The 14,750-nt window shown below is 42.8% G+C and overlaps 1 pseudogene; it reads left to right on the top strand.

Moving 5' to 3' along the window:
- The first annotated feature begins 5,839 nt into the window (after window positions 1–5,839).
- Window positions 5,840–7,747, top strand: LOC115729035 (annotated as a pseudogene).
- Window positions 7,748–14,750: the final 7,003 nt, after the last annotated feature.

Consider the following 14,750-nt stretch of genomic DNA (forward strand, 5'->3'; position numbering starts at 1 on the left):
TGAATATAAAAAGAGGTTTTCTTTTCTTTTTTTTCACTCTTGTTCAAATTTTTTGTCTTTTCTTTCTTTGTTGGGTCACATTGTTCTTGTTCCTTCTATTATTTTATGCGGAATAGAGAAGAAGTTCCTTCTATTATTTTACGTGGAATAGAGAAAAACATCTGTTTTTTTCAATAATCTTAAGAATAATAGCCTTATGGATTCTCAAACTGAATTGTCGCCGCCACCGCCATAGTTGACGCCTCTACCTGCACCGCTCCAATTGTGCTATCGCCCTAACCATGTATGTCCTTCAAGGCTCTAATTGAGCTTTGGTTTGTCCTTGTTATAATATGTCTCGAGTTTGAACCAACAACGAAATCGACATAAGATGAATTGTGATTTACGTGGACCTTCAAGTATTGAGCAAAGAAAGATGGCACGGGCACGTAATCTTTCTTTGGCAATTGTTAGATGTAAAAGAAAAAGAAAAAAGTTGACCATGGACTCTGTTGACTGGAGTGACCGAATTTTAGTGGATATCCAAGATATATCACGTGGGTTCTTATCACGTGGGTTCTTAATTTTTGAAAAGTTCAACTTGGACTTTTGAATAAGAGATATTTTGGATCTCTTTGGAAGTGGATAAGATGCATGAGATTTGTTTTGGATTTCTTTCCTGTTGAAATCCAAAGTGGCGTTGGTCTATTCAACGTGAGAAGTAAACTTGTGGCGGTGGACTTCACATCCATATATATTCATTGAGATCGTGAGTTTTTAGAAGGCCTTGAAGCACCGATTTCGTGTGAGTGCTTGGTGTGCCGAAGTTGATGCAGAGTTCTTGAAGCACCGTTTGTCGAGTGCTTGCTCGTGGGATTTATTCTGTGGAATTACATCAAGTATTCAAGTGTCGAAGCCGATTAAATCTTGAGGTTAGATTTATGTAATTCCTTTGCGAGATTGAGAGATTGTTTCGCTAGGAATTGTGGGCTAAACACTGAGTGCGTTCTTGAATGTAATTGGGGCTGAGAAACACTGTGAGTGTTTGAGTGACTCGAGTGTGGTTCTGTAATCTCCGTGTATCGCTTGTTCTATAGTGGAATTCGTTCTTGCTCTCCCCGTGGACGTAGGTCTCTACGACCGAACCACGTATATCCGGTGTCCGATTTATTTTCTTGTTTCGTCTATTTATTGTTCGATCGCTTGTTCCGCGCAACAATTGGTATCAGAGCTAGGCTTGTCGAAGTTGAAGCGAATCGATGGCGACGGAAGAAGTAAAAGTGAAAATCGACAGATTTGAGGGGAAGGACTTTGGTTTCTGGAAGATACAGATTGAAGACTATCTCTATCGGATGAAGCTGCACTTGCCCCTGTCCGGGGAGAAACCAGAGACGATGAAGCAAGCTGATTGGGAATTGCTAGATAGACGAGTGCTGGGTGTTATTCGAGCGACGTTGGCTCGTAACGTCGCGTTTAATATCGTCAAAGAGAAGACCACTGCGGGTTTGATGAAAGCCTTGTCGGATATGTACGAGAAGCCCTCTGCGATCAACAAGGTCTATTTGATGCGACGTCTGTTTAATTTGAAGATGAGCAAAGGTGCGTCTGTTACTAATCATATCAATGAATTCAATGTGATCGTTAGTCAATTGAGTTCAGTTGATATTGACTTTGAAGACGAGGTATGTGCTTTGATTCTATTATCCTCATTGCACGATAGCTGGAATACCTTCATTATCGCTGTTAGTAATTCCTCCGGGTCAACAAGTTTGACGTTTGATGGTATTCGAGATTTGATTTTAAGTGAGGATATCCGTAGAAGAGAATCTGGCGAATATGTATCTATTGCTTTAGTAGGTGAGAATAGAGGAAGAACCGATACTCGTGGTAGTAGAAGTAGTATGAGCTCGAATAGACGCGATCGATCTAGGACCGGTGGTGCTGTCTGTTGGAACCGTGGCAAGAGAGGGCATCTTAAAAGGAATTGTTTTAAGCTGAAAAACGAAACGGGTAAGGGAATTAGAGTTGAATCTGCGGATGATGTTGCAGCTATAGCCGATGATTCTGATGTTGTCGATAGGGTCTTGTCTGTCACTGAGAATTCGTCATTTGACGGATGGATTATGGATTCTGGTTGTTCTTTTCATGCTACACCAAACAGGAATTGGTTTGCTACTTATCAATGTACGGATAGTAGTAAAGTGCGGTTGGGGAACAACGCTGAATGCGATGTTGTGGGTGTTGGTGATGTTAAAATCGGGATGCATGATGGTATTGTGAGGACATTGATCGGAGTAAGACATGTTCCGTAATTGAAAAAGAACTTAATTTCCTTAGGAACCCTAGATTCAGTTGGATGCGGGTATTCTTCACAAGGTGGAGTTCTGAAGATTGTTCGAGGTGCCCTGGTGATAATGAAAGGAATCAAGCATGGTGGTCTGTATGAACTTCAAGGTGAGACATTGACGGGTTTCGCTCCGGAGACGTCGACATCCGTTCGAGAGTCTAACGATTGCTCAAGGAAGGCCCGGGTGTACGTGCCGGTGCACAAGTTTGATGCTGTTGTCGGGAACACGCGGTCGAGAGCTTTGATTGAGGTGGAGACTGCTAAGTCAATCAAGCATGTGCGAACCGACGGTAGCATGGAGTTCTGCTCAAAGCTAGTAAATAAATTCTGCATGATAAAGGGCATAGTGAAACATCGCACTAGTGCCAGTATACCACAACCGTTTGCGGAATTGATGAGCAAAACATTACTAGAGACAGCCCGTAAAATGATCTCTAGTGCTGGTATGGCTAGAAGAGTTCTAGTGGATGCGCTTAGTATGGCGAGCTACCCGGTGAATAGATCTCCATCGATTGCGATAAGATTTCGGACTCCCGAAGAAGTGTGGTCAGGTAACGTTGCTAATTATTCTACTTTTAGAATGTTTGGTTGCCCGTGTTATTATCGAGTAAGTGATGGTAAGCTCGATGTGAGGGCAAGGTGTATATTCCATGGCTATGCACGAGGTGAGCGGGGCTATCGGTTGTGGTGCTCAAATATAAATTCACCTGTTCGCAATAGAAAAGTTACCTTTGACAAGTCTCCAGTACTTCGGGCTAGGAGTGTTTGTGGCGGTGTTAACACGGATCCGAACGGTGTTCGGCTTGAGGTGGAGTTGCAACCAGAAACTCCCGAGATAGCGAGTACTAGCGTGGTAATCGACACAGATAGTGCTTATAGCGAGGTGGAGCCTGTAGAGCCAACGGTTGCTATAACTGCTGATATTGATAAGGTACATGTTCGATCTCCCGACGGATATAGATGCAACGGTGGTTTTGTTTTATCTGTGGTTAAAGAGCTTGTATCGGAAAGTTCTTGTGGAGCAGTTAAAAGTGCATGTGGAGTTGGTGTTCTAATGAGATCCACGGTTATAGCGAAGTTCAAGCGCGACTTGAACTTGGATGATATTTGTGGCGGTTAAGCCCATTGGGGCTGTGGGAGAGTAGTAGCAAGAAGTTCGGATTATAGCGAAGTGATTGTGATTTGGCTCAAACGTCGAGCCAAGGTGGAGATTGTTATAATATGTCTCGAGTTTGAACCAACAACGAAATCGACATAAGATGAATTGTGATTTACGTGGACCTTCAAGTATTGAGCAAAGAAAGATGGCACGGGCACGTAATCTTTCTTTGGCAATTGTTAGATGTAAAAGAAAAAGAAAAAAGTTGACCATGGACTCTGTTGACTGGAGTGACCGAATTTTAGTGGATATCCAAGATATATCACGTGGGTTCTTAATTTTTGAAAAGTTCAACTTGGACTTTTGAATAAGAGATATTTTGGATCTCTTTGGAAGTGGATAAGATGCATGAGATTGTTTTGGATTTCTTTCCTATTGAAATCCAAAGTGGCGTTGGTCTATTCAACGTGAGAAGTAAACTTGTGGCGGTGGACTTCACATCCATATATATTCATTGAGATCGTGAGTTTTTAGAAGGCCTTGAAGCACCGATTTCGTGTGAGTGCTTGGTGTGCCGAAGTTGATGCAGAGTTCTTGAAGCACCGTTTGTCGAGTGCTTGCTCGTGGGATTTATTCTGTGGAATTACATCAAGTATTCAAGTGTCGAAGCCGATTAAATCTTGAGGTTAGATTTGTGTAATTCCTTTGCGAGATTAAGAGATTGTTTCGCTAGGAATTGTGGGCTAAACACTGAGTGCGTTCTTGAATGTAATTGGGGCTGAGAAACACTGTGAGTGTTTGAGTGACTCGAGTGTGGTTCTGTAATCTCCGTGTATCGCTCGTTCTATAGTGGAATTCGTTACTGCTCTCCCCGTGGACGTAGGTCTCTACGACCGAACCACGTACATCTGGTGTCCGATTTATTTTCTTGTTCTGTCTATTTATTGTTCGATCGCTTGTTCCGCGCAACAGTCCTGTTTTGTTGTCAAACTGACTTCTTGTTTTTGCTAGTAGACCAATGCTTTAATGGTGTTGTGGATGTTTTTGTCATGTTAACAGAAATCATGAAAATGGAATGATTTGAAGAACTTTGATTTTGACCCGTCTCTGTTTAGTTGGTGAATGCTATTCTCCTTGAGTTTTATGAGAGAGTTCCACCAAATGGTATCGTTAATGAGCGTAGAAATTGTTCATTGGTTGAGCCAATTGGGTGGATAAGTATGCCCTCGGAATTTGTATTTTCTGTTTGGTCCCTATTAAATCGGCAGATCTTGTCATGACAATTCATTGCATTGCGAGATGAAGTTGCCACCCTATCTCATCATCCCTCGAGAGTCAGAAAGCGAAGCGGACTCTTCTTTCGAGTCGGAAGTCCATTAAGAATTGGCTATTTTGACCCTTTCGAAACAACTCGATGAATTTAGTAGATCCTTCCAGGAGGAATCAATGACCATAGATCGAACATATCAAATTTTTACAGTGGGATGGTTAGCTATTCATGGGCTAGCTCTGCCTGCCGTTTCTTTTTTAGGGTCAATATCAGCAATGTAGTTCATTCAACGATAAATCTAATAGAAATTATACAGCTACGACACAATCAAACCCGAACGAACAAAATGTTGTTTATGTTGTTCGCGAATCCACTCTCGATTTTGATTTGTGTGCCATGTTCAAATGCATTGGTTTAGACTTACATGTCATGATGTTAACTAAGGAATAAATCCATTACTTCCTATACACTACGGCTGCATTACTCTCCATCAGAAAGAATTTTAGGGGGCGAGTCCTTGAGAGGTTCAGAACCCAACTTGCCCAAAAAAACTCGTCTTGCGGACTGTTCCTAATATTCTCAAGGGGTCACAAGATCATATCAGATCCTCTGTGAAATCGAAGTGTTACATTAACATTGTTAGGAGATAGAACCAAATTCCGGTCCTCTAACTTATACTATTCTTTTCGATCGATCCTTCGACTTCGTTTCGCGCAATTTGGAATCCTCCAGTTTGCTCGATATCTGCAATCAAAACCGCGTCCCCTGTTTTGCCTCCTTCCTGATGCAGGGCTCGAAAGCCGCTTCGCAAGAGAATGTGTACATGTTACTATGTTAGTTCAACAAGCAAATGTGCAAGACACAGAAGTTTTTGTCTTTTAATTTTATTAAATCAAGTTAGAGATTTTTCATGAGGCGGTAAAGACAGAAAACTGTCTTCATGATAGAATGAAGAAAGGGGGCTTTTCCAAATCTCTGTATAAAGCTCAATCAAACAGCAGTTGGATACAACGCAATTGAAGATTTCAGGTCTTTCTTCCTCCTGTTTTTCGGTGGTGTGAATCGCGAATTTGATTACCGTGCTATCGAAAAACTGGAGAGTGGTTCGATACCGAATATCAATCCCCATTAACGCTGGGAAGAGATGGCAGTTGGAGGGAATTTCGCATCTGAAGGACGGGGTGGGAACTATGACGGTGGCGTCACGCCTTTCGTGGTCGTCGCCTGCATTGTGGCAGCCATGGGCGGTCTCCTGTTCGGTGATGACCTCGGTATCTCAGGTTGGTCACTCATTTCCTTGACGGTACAAGCTTTGAGATGGTCCACTTCAGTAATGAATCTGTCCCAAGCAGATGCTCTTGCTATAACGTGGTGCATCTTGCTTTTACAATGGACGTAGATGAACCTTTCTACACGTTTTTGCAGGTGGGGTTGCTTCAATGGACGATTTCTTGCTCAAGTTCTTCCCATCAGTGTACCATAAAACGAAAGACGGTTCGCTGCACGAGAGCCAGTACTGCAAGTACGCAAACGAGCTCCTGACCCTGTTCACCTCGTCCCTCTACCTCGCGGCCCTCGTGGCTTCCTTCGCTGCATCCGTGATCACCAGGGTCTACGGCCAAAAGATCTCCATGTTCGTGGGAGGCCTGGCCTTTCTCATCGGTGCAATCCTCAACGGGAACATCGCAGTGCTGATAATTGGCCGTTTATTGCACGGTGTCGGGGTTGGATTTGCTAATCAGGCAGATAAAACTTAGCTGCCATGCTGCTCATTCTCTTGCGTTGTTTTAAGCTGTCAATTAAAGTTTTGCTTTTTGATTACCATGGCAGTCGGTTCCGGTCCATCTGTCGGAAATGGCGCCAGCGAAGATGGAGCGCTCAACATCGGCTTCCAAATGGCCATCACAATCAGCATTCTGGCGGCAAATTTCGTCAACTACGGACTGCAAAGATCGAGGGTGGATGGGGCTGGAAAGTCTCTCTGGCTCTAGCAGGTGTCCCTGCGATGCTAACGATCGTCGGATCACTCTTCCTGCCGGACACTCCTAAATCCATCATTGAAAGAGGCCACCGTGAGGAGGCCAAGAAAATGCTTCAGAAGATCCGCGGGACCGAGAATGTGGACCACGAGTTCCGGGACCTGGTCCAAGCCAGCGAGGCCGCGAAAAAGGTCGACCATCCCTGGAGGAACATATTGGAGCCGAGGTACAGGCCTCAGCTCGTGATCTGCTTCCGCGTCCCATTCTTCCAGCAGCTCACCGGCATCAACGTCGTCATGTTTTACGCGCCTGTTCTGTTCAAGACTTTGGGTTTCGGTGACGACGCCTCCCTCATTTCTTCAGCCATCACCGGCATTGTTAACGTCGTTGCAACGGTGGTTTCGATAGTCTCGGTTGACAGGTTTGGAAGGAGAGGCTTGTTCCTTGAAGGAGGAATCCAGATGATAATTTGCCAGGTAAAACCTCGGATAGTTTTTCAACGGCCATGGTAACATTGCACAGTGAAGACGGAGAGTAATCTCATCACATAGTGAATCACAATCAAAACAAAGTCGGTTACTGTCAGCGAATGCACCTGCTAATGGATGACCACATTACAGATTGCGGCAGGAGCACTGATTGGCGTAAACTTCGGAGTCGTCAGCCAAGGATCCTTCTCCAAAGTCAAAGCCGATCTGCTCTTGATGTTGATCTGCTTATATGTAGCGGCATTCGCATGGTCGTGGGGTCCCCTTGGGTGGTTGGAGCCTAGCGAGATCTGCCCGATGGAGATCCGGTCGGCCGGCCAAGCGATCAGCATATCGGTCAACATGTTCTTCACCTTCGTCGTCACTCAGGGGTTCCTCTCTACGCTCTGCACCCTGAAGTTCAGCCTCTTCTTCTTCTTTGGCGGCTTCGTGGTCATCATAACCATCTTCATATTCTTCTTCCTGCCCGAGACGAAGAACGTTCCAATCGAAGAGATGAACGGAGTGTGGAAGGCGCATTGGTTCTGGGGAAAGTACATTCCCGACGAGGCCGTCCTAGGTGAGAATCCACATTTTAGCAGATAGGAGTACATAGAAGAAGCTTACTGATTTCTAGCATGTGTACATATTATTCTTTGGTAAATCTATCTGCACATGATATGCTAAAAGCAAAATAGTAGCCTCTACTCGTCTCATGATTTAAGTACCATGCACGTAAAAGTTATGGTGGTTTTCGAATTGGTGCGAGGCGATGATACTAAACAAAAACTTGCACTTAACAAGTCCGATGTCAAACGAGGAACCGAGCTACGGTTTGAAGCATCTATACCGGAGAATGCAACGGGTGTATTGTCTACGGGTTTCACGAATCACAGTAGTTGAAGGCCCGGCTTTGCTTCTGGGGAAAAGGGACCAGGAACTACAAATCGATTGCATCGACGCGGTAAGAAGTCGTAACGACAGCAACCAATGAGGCACTAAAGATGAGATGCAGGAGAAAGTTAAACTGGTTTCTGCAATCATGTGATACAGCCAGAGTTCTATAACTTCGACTTCTATCGACGAATTGGCAATTATCTTTAGGAGTAGGCTAAACACCTGTAGATGCCATTCCTCTACTGTAGATTAGAGGCATTAGCACGAAGAATGACATAAATGTTGGCAGAACTGCCTTTGGCAATTATTCAACTTCTTGTCAACTGCGTAGGACACCATCGCATGAGAGACAGCCATAAAACCTACTCTAAAGTCCGACATATCTGCAGACATATCGATGAACAAAACTCGAATGCAGTATACAGCCCGACTCCTTGATTGTACCAGCATTACAGAAATTCTGGAATAGTAGACAATTTACATCTTAACGACATGTTTATTTCAGAATACTATCATGTTACAAGAAGCTAGCAAAGAATTCTGTCTCCTGCACAGTGCAGAAGAAATCGCAAAACAAAGCTACACTGAGCATGACTTCCAAACAAACTCAAGTTGATGATCATCTGTAGATCCCAAACATGCTCAAAGGCTAAGCCGAAAAGGCTTCTTGCGAACTAGCGGACGACATAAATAAATCCTGGGAATCAATATTCGTCGTGTGAATGCATTGTAATTAATCTGGACCAAGAGCATGAATTGAGAAGAATCCAAGCTTACAAGATAACAAAGAAATCACAAGGACCCCCCTGAAGATCGACTTAGCCATTAGAAGGATCCTAACCTGACTCACTGCATGAGGATACATGTTACCTATCAGAATCATTGTTTTACCATTGTGTGAATTATTGTCACACGACAGTACACTCGATGGACATTGCCAGTTTGGTGCTATTAAGCAGAAGAGCAGAGGTGACTTGTTCATGAAGGATTCAAGTAGGTGAAATATGGAGGGAAGGAGGAGGCTAAATTCTGCGAAAAGAAGCGGAAAAAAGGTTTCGCCAGAAGCTGGCTTATATGTGGTTAGGCCGTGCATGACACCGCTTCCGGAGCAGAATTTCTCCCCTTATTCGGGCTAGAAACCATTCATCTCTCTTCGTCGCTCCCTCCGGCGACTTCCCGCATGAGGCTATTAGCAACGCCGCAGTCCGGCCGCACAGCTGATTCACCGTTTCAGGGATCTCCATGAAGCTCGCGGCGATGAGGATGTCGGTTAGATGGCATTGGATTTATTAGGCAGGTGTTCCAGTATTTTTTGTGGATATTAGAGAATTGTTCGATCGGAGTGTCATTGATATTTTGTTTTTTTTTTTTACATTCATCGCTTTCTTTTTGGATTAAATTACTTCTTAACCTGCACTCATTGCTCAAGTATAATTGAAGGTATCAGCTTTTGCTTTGGGTGTCCGATGAAATAGCCATTTTTTCATTTTTTATTGTTGGGAAAGTTCCAAATGAGGATCAGAAGTGTCCTTATTTTCTCAAATAAGGACCTAAAGTGAAATCTTATTTTAAATATAGGCCTAAAATATTGTCATTGTTTCAAAGAATGCCCTAAACAAGGTATTTTCATCATTTACTTTGTTATTATTTTTTCTCCTTTTTTTTTCCTCCTTCCTTTTCGCCGGTGGCCGGAACAGGTCGCCCTCGCCGGTTTTGGGTGAGGGTCGCCTTGCCAATAGGCGGCAAGGGCGACATCGCCCCTGCCTAGGGGAGGGGACCCTTGATTGCTCTCTACAAGGATTGCCCTCACCGGCCATAGATAGAGATGTCAAACGAGAGACTCGAGTTCGGTTTGGGTCAAGTCGAATATGATCCAACTCATACCGATCCATGTAACTCGTTTTGACTCATTTTCTTTCGGTACAAATTTAATGACTAATATCTGATTCAATATGTAATACTTAGATACTTGATTTTTTTATAATTTATTAAGAAATTAAAATAATTTCATGTAATTAAAATTTCTTTAATTTTAAAAAAATAACTTTTTTTATAAAAATTTATCGTGTGCGGCCGCCCGCCACCTCCGTGTGCCTGTGCCACCCGCCGCCTAAGATGCACCGACACGCGCAGAGAGCCACCACGTCAGTGTTGGACACGGTCGCGTGTCCGACACGCGTCCGACACTCTCGGACACGTCCGGACACACGGTCAACGCGTGTCGGACTTCCGACGCGTGGTCAACGAGCTGGATACTCGAGCGACACGCGAGTCCGAGAAGATCTGTTGTAGTTCGAAAGAGGAGAGGAACTGAAGGAGTACAGGGTGGCGGAGGACGTCGGCAAGGGAGGTGGGGTAGAGGCTGCTCGTAAGGTCGAAGGGGGCGAGCTAGCCGTTGGGGACGGCGAATCGGTGAGTAATATAGACCTCACAGGATGTTGATGAGAATCGCGAGCCTCTGTCTTGAGCTCGGTCTCCTCTGTTTCGTTTCTTTCTCCGTTGTTGGTATGGGCCTTTCGCGGTGCCAGAGAACAGCGATGGTGGCCGGCACGACGGCAGGGCTGCAACCGAAGTTCGCCAGTAGTGTGCGACGATGGGTGAAACGGCAGAGCTTACGGGCTGCCTCGCGGGCGAGGAAAGGCAACTTTCACGCCACCTATAACAGCCTAGAACTTGCTCAAGTCGTCCTCGAAATCAGATGGGTACGTCAAAAGATCCTCGGAGGGAGCAAACTGGCCGCGGTTCACGTAGACAGAGACCACGATGACGTTGGCGTCGCGGTGGGCTTCTCGGATCAGGGACAGGTGGACCTCGTGGAGGCAAACCGTGGTGGGCACAAGGTCGAGGGATAAATACAGTACAAGTGTCATAATTTTGTACGGTATTCACTTGAGTGTTATTATTTTCAAAAAATTCACTTAACTGTCATGTCGGAGCAAAATGGTTCACTCGAGTGCCATTTTTGCCGGAAAAGTTGACGTGAACTTTTTGCTATTATTTTATTAATTTCTTAGTGCCGCGTGGATCTTCTTCATATATTTTAAATATTTTATGGAGCTTTTTATTATTATTTATTCATTTTGATGTTTTTATTTTTATTTTTATTATTTAATATTTAAAAAAAAAGATACCTTTAGGTTTCTCGATGGTGGCCGGCCTAGGAACCAAGGTCGGTGAGGCTACGACGGCTTGGCCGACTATCGTCGCGGCCTCAGCGGCTACGGGCGAGGGCGCAAAGTCCTCACCGGATCTAGGCGAGGGTCTAGCCGGCCACCACCGGCCGGCCCGGGGGCCGGGGTCGGCCACCATAGAGAAATCAAGGATTTGTTTTTTTTTTTAAAAAAATTCAATAATTAAACAAATCAGAAAAATAAAATCTGCAAAAAAAAATGAATTAATGAAAATTTTCATGTGTACATTAAATATTCAAAAAATCGGTTTGCTGGTGTCATGTCAATTTTTTCAGCATCCACGTCGCCTTTTCCGACATCCACGTCAACGATAGCACTCAAATGAATGATTTTTGAAAGTTATGGTACTCAAGTGAACGCCGTACAAAAATTATGATACCGATAGTATACTTATCCCCAAAGCCGATGCTCTTGTCCCGGCATCTCACGGACCTCGACCACTCCCTCATCTCGGTTTTGTTCGTGATGACCAGTGGTTCTTCGGTGGACGACGCCATTGGAAGACACTGGAAGGGATGTGGAGCGAGGAATTCCTTGGGTTAGTTTGGAGAAGGAGAGCAGAAATTGGCCAAGGCCGAAGGAGAATGCAGCAGCTCGAATGGATTGGGCTGCTGTTAGGCGGTTGAGTCATTGAGGGTGCGTATGGTAACGCTCCGGAAAAAGTGTTTCTGTTCCCAAAGTGTTCCCGGAACACTTTGGGAACAGAAACGCGTATGGTAAAAAAGTGTTCCCAAAGTGTTCCGGGAACACTTTTCAAAAACAGGAACACTTTTGGAGCAGAAACGAGAAACAAAAAATACTTGTTTCTTTGTTCCCGGAACACTTTTTATCAAAGCTTTTGAACACATTTTATAACGCAAGACGAACACTTTTTGCAACCCTCTGTTCCTGGACTATTCCTTCACACTCTCAAAGACGACGACTTTTTATCAAAACTTTTGAACACATTTTTTTTTGTTAGTTACCAAACGCGTTTCTGTTCCCAAAAATCGTAGCCGGGAACAGAAACAGAAAAAAGTGTTTCTGTTCCAAAAGTTGTTCCGGGAATGTAAACGTTACCATACGCACCACGAAGAACGTCGCAAAGCGAAAGGAGATGGCGGGAGGAGGCGATGGGCGGAGTCAACGGGCGAAGGCGGTCGCCGGTGATGGGTTAATGTAATTGATGCCAATTTACAAGTGATGCACGGGAAGTTGGCGGCCACGGGTCAAAAGCGAGTTGAGTTGAAACCCATATTTGAATAAGTTTTATTATATTAAATCCATATTTGACCTGTTTTTCAAATCTACTGAATCCATATGTGCCGAAACATTTATTTCACTAATTACTTCAAAGGGAGATGGGATAAGAACTTAGATCACTCATATGGCTCCTTCAAATTTGGTTTCTATCTCTCTCATACCCAAAAGCTGGACTCTAATACCAGTATTGGGTGGTTTTGGACACATCTCATCCCAAAAGCTAGCTCAAAAGATGAGATTTTCCCTCACTTGTCTAAACCGATCAGCAGTCTATTCCACAATCGATGTGAGATAACCCCGACAGTATGTACATTTCTCAAATTTGTAAAGATTTTCATCTAATCCAAAAAAATTTCAATAGAAAATCAAGTTCATTCCTCCTTGGCCATTTTCCGAATGGTAATTAACTTTTCAAACAATATTCCTCCCAACCAAATCCTATCCTCTGGCAATTTTGTTGGGGGGGAATTTCATGAGCGTGATAGTTTGAATGGATATGGCTTTCCCTTTGTGCTCTAATATGGATCTATAGGAACTTCTTTTGATTTCGTAGAATTTGCAATTTACAGAGATTTTTCTTTATGCACATTAGCAGGCATGTGTAAGAAATTTTTTCTTTTTATTTCGATTTTCTCGATGATGTATAGGAATTCCTCTTCATAAATTTTGACGTAATTAATGAAAATTCCTTTTACAATGTACTCCGTTTCTAACGAATTCAATTTGCTTCTAATGGGATATAGAATGGGCATCCGATCAATTGCTATGTATTGCCCTGTTTCATTCTCAAATCTCTTATGTAGAAATCTTGATAAGAAATCATTTACACAAGGGTTGGGCTTGTGGTCGCGGTGGCCACCGTGTCGATGGCCATCACGTACGGCTCGACGGTCTTCTCCGTCACTCCCAAGTCGCCCGACCAGATCTAGCGGCGGCTCTTCCATGGCTTCGCGCCGTTCTTGCTGAGGCTACTGTTCCAGACAAGCAAGTATTGATTGTGGGTCATGTCCTACCGAACTTAACTAATTAGGAGGTGCGGATTAGTCTCCATTGATTATGTGGTAAATAATTTAATTTCGTGAGAAGTTCTCTCTAATTTCTCATTATCGGTGCCTCTTCTCCTTCCTAAAGCCGCTTTGCATGTGGCCTTTCCAGCCCCCTATTTTTTTCGCCAATTTTTCTAAAACAGGGAAATCGAATTTATCATGCATGGATACTTGAACAAATCAGATTCAAATCGAAAACAATAACGAGGCAAAGAAAATACAAAGGTTTCAGAAAACATTGTAATTAACAAAATTTGATAATACCCACTCATGGGTGGCTCGGTTGGTTAGGACACACCGGTTTCGGGTTCGATTTCTCAACTAAGCACCTGTGATTTAAGTAAAAGGTCATGGCGGTAGGTTGTTGTGCTAATCTCCTTCGATGAATAATCGAGGTGCGCACAAGCTGGTCCGGACATCTCGATCATAGAAGAAAAAAAAATAAATTTGATGATCGAGCTCAAAATGGGTTCTCTAGATACGCATGATACTCAATAGTTTCGCTTGATATTGAGGTATTTTCGAGTGCTTCAGGAAGAGTAGATGAACAATTTAAATATATTCGTTTTGGTATCGAGCGACATAAATATCGAGCTAAAGAGGATCCGTCGTCATGAAGACATGTGTAGATACGTATAGAATTTTTATGGACGCAATGTAGGTAAGAACGTTAGTGACACAGGATTGGGGAAATTGTAGGGTTTTTTTTCAATTTAATTTTTTGTAAAATATTTATGAAATCATTTTTTAAAAATAAATATTTACTAGTTTGGGCCTCGCTCGGCAGTTGGGTTGCCGAGCAAGGCTGGGCCTTTTTTTTATTTATTTATAATTTCATTTTTTTAACTGTTTTAATTATTTATATTTATAATATTTAGTTTATTTCATATTTTTTTAACCTGTTTATATTTATTTTATTTATAGTTTTTTTTTCTTGTGAAGCTTATCTTTATAACATAATTAGTAATAATTAATAGAAAAATTATTAAGATCTATAATTAATAACTAATGTTGTAATTATGTAATTAATTAAAAATATTCATAAAATAAAATTGATAAGATATATGAAATTAAGGAACCCCCTTCTTAATTCAATATCTTTATAACATAATCAATCGAAAACTCATCTAGACGATCACGAATAGCAAAAATTGCCATTAATAAATCCCAAAAATACTAAAAAAAAAATAGGAAAAATTCTCTAACTACTAATTAAAAAACCCATCTAGACGA

Source organism: Rhodamnia argentea, chromosome 3 (genome assembly GCF_020921035.1).
Source record: "Rhodamnia argentea isolate NSW1041297 chromosome 3, ASM2092103v1, whole genome shotgun sequence".
NCBI lineage: Eukaryota > Viridiplantae > Streptophyta > Magnoliopsida > Myrtales > Myrtaceae > Rhodamnia > Rhodamnia argentea.